The sequence below is a fragment of the Pinus tabuliformis genome, chromosome 6, assembly GCF_031772625.1.
Source record: "Pinus tabuliformis cultivar Carrire ecotype Pingquan chromosome 6, CPIR1, whole genome shotgun sequence".
NCBI classification, from domain to species: domain Eukaryota; kingdom Viridiplantae; phylum Streptophyta; class Pinopsida; order Pinales; family Pinaceae; genus Pinus; species Pinus tabuliformis.
Window position 1 is genome coordinate 1873068609 of NC_142292.1, and position 3185 is coordinate 1873071793.

Genomic DNA, 3185 nt, shown 5'->3' on the forward strand with positions numbered 1-3185 from the left:
GTCTTTAGTCGTCCGTTCTTGGCCCTGGTCAGTTGGCCTTTCACATTGGCCAACACAGCATCGCACCAGTTGAAGATGGTGCCTCGAAAGCAATCAACTGCCATACGCATCTGGGATCCGGTGGCAATATGTAATGCGGCAGCTCCGCAAAGTCTGGTGACAGTGAATGCAATCACCATGAGCTCAGGACGGGATATGGTCTTTATGTCTATCCCTTTGTCTCTAGCCTGGCTGTTGCAGTACTCTAGCCGGAGGCTATCGACAGACTGGCCACCTGGCCTAGTCCCGTGCAGAGTCAAGTCTTCGCCTCTCTTAGGCAAACCAGTCAAGAAATATATGTCTGCCAGCTCGATTTCGAGCTGGTGGCCGCCAATGAAAAAGCACTGGTCCTGTATGCTCCATCTGTCAACCAGCCACTGTAAGAAATCCACCTGAGCCCTCATGCCAGGAATGGCCCAGAATTTGTACAATCCGCATGCCCTCAAAGCATCAAGTGAAGGCTGATGATTCCATGTGGCGACATCCACGTCCTCATGCTCTCGTTCACGCCAATCTAGCATGATGTACTCTCTGCATCAAGTATAAAGGCAAATTAAAATGCTAGAAAATATTTTGTGTGGTCCATTTTTGAGAATTTTTGGGTTCAAAACCCTTGCGGCGAGGACCACACCCTCCAGGTTAGACACAGTGCGTGGGACCACACTTTGTCTACACGAAAGGTGCGGACACCGATCTTTTTCCCAATGGAGAAAAAGCGAGGGTCCGCAGGCCCGCAATGGTAAACCTGCGGGCCCCCGCGCGCGGGTTTTGCGCCTAAAAACCTGCCCAAAAATGAAATAAAGGACTAAAATAAAAAAATTAAACGGTTAAAAATGAAGAGTGGGATGATGTGGATTACCTGGAGAAGACGGCGTTCGATTCCGATGGTTGGATTTTCTGCAATCTTCACGGGAAGTTTTCTGAGCAAAAGCACTATTTTCTCACCCAAACTCAAACGGTAAAAATGAATTGACAAAGGCCCTTTTTATAAGTTTTTTGAGTAAATAAATTACAAATTTGTTTATGTTTCACTTTGAAAAGGTATTTTGTGACATTTTTATCCATTTCAAATAGGTATGAGTAATGTTTTTGTTTTTGTGCAGAATAAAGGATTATTCAGGCGAAATCTATCATTTTCGACGAAAAAACATGTAGAGTCATCTTTAAGCTCTTTTCTGACTCCTAAAACATGAAAAGATCACCGAGTGTTTCTTTTGAACTCGTTAAAACGAAATTAAAAGACGGTCCACTTACAGCTCTTTTCCGACCGTAAAAACGTGAAAAGATTGCCGGATTTTTGTCGTTTTAAATTCGATATCGGTCATAAAACGACGTGTCATTGATCGCTTTTTACTTTTTCGGGTCAAGGGCACTAATGACGAAAAGTACTCCTTGGTCGTAAAAGATCAAGCGGTTCTCTCAAGTATTATTTTATACTTTTTTGGGCTTGGGAGACACAAATTTACGAAAAAGGTCAACCCTGGAGTTTTCTTATGTTTCTTCAGACTCTCTAAAATTGAAAAACGCCGAGTTTCTCCTATACTGGACTTGCTAAAATTTCACAGTAAAGGACCTGTTCAATTACAAACAGGAACGAACCACTCCTTCTTAGGGTTTGAATTTGAACTAAGTTGGACTCATCCGAAGGATGAGATTATAATCAAGCAAATGTTATCCTCCTCAAGCTTGTTAAAAATAAAGAGGTACTTGCCAGAAATAGTGGGGAAAAGAGAGAAAAATGAGCCTGTTTGTCATACTTTGTAACCACTCTTGAACACGACACTTTCATTCACCTGGGTTGGGAAATCCTTTGCCTAACAGTTGATCAAACCACATTGAAAGTCTTTAGTCAGTTTCTGGGTATTAACTTTGGGTCAATTGTCACCAAACCATCTATTGTGTCGTTATGTGTTCAAGAGGTCACTCCCAATAAGCCATTCATCTGCAAAATATCTGTCATCCATCTTGACCATCCCTGAGTCAGTCCTTGCAACTAAATTTCTTCAACTTGATCTATGATTTCGTGTTGTGGGCTTGCCTACGACTGATCGCTTTCTATCGACATCAGCTCATTATCTAGAAAGATGATCTAGGAATCATCAGTACCTTGAGATCCGCATGCCTCAATGGCAGGTTTCTCGCCTTTGATGATAGTTTACATCATTGACTTTCGATCAAAGGATTCCGTGACATGTTCGACATCAACACATTTATTCGCATATCATGGATTGTACTGGGTACTTTGAGAGCCATTGACATCACTGGTGGTTTCTCTCACACTTGTTAACAGTTTACATCATTGACTGGTAATCAAGTGGTTTCTACCATGTTCGACATCAACACATTCATTCGCATGGATAGAATCATACTGTTTCGGGAAGTAGAAATGAAGACCCTGGATCTAGTTTCCACAATCCAGGCTGTGAGGAATTTTGTATTCATTATATGATGGACTATTCATAAATAGATGGCTGCGTCCATACTGTGTCCACATGAGTCTATACTTGTGATGTTTTATAAGATCATTCTTGTATCAGAGCAGTAGTTAGTTTTTCTAGTCAGTTTTGATCTGAGTATGGGAATGCCTACCTCAGTGATGATATGATCTCATATATATATCTTGCATTGAATGTTTTTATAGGTTCCAACTGGGCTCTCCACAAGATGATCCTCGAAATGATAAAGTACTTCACTCTTCCTAAATGATAAGAAATCCTCATCTACTACAGACTACGCACTTTAGGGGGCAATCTGTTACACAAAAATATCGTCACCATGATTATTTGCAGTCAGTATGGGTCTATCATCACTTGTACTGTCCTCCTAAGCAAGTCTCAGACCTCAGCTCTTCAAATCAAGCTTTGGAAATGAGAGAAAGACATTAAAAATCAATGTAACTCTGGTTCCGCACTTTCTCTCATGGTCACCTGCGGTCCTACACTTTTTGTGTACAAAAACTGTGGACCTGCCCGCTCTGTCCCTAACGGTGTAGGTGCGGACCCCTATGAAAGTCAAAAGGCGCAAGTTTTATCTTAAAAAACTCACTTTGGGTTAATTCTAGAGGTTTCTAGAAGGAATTTTGACGTGGATTGTTCGCTCTGAGGTGGTTCATGCATCCCAAAAGAGAAGGAGCTAATCCCTTGATG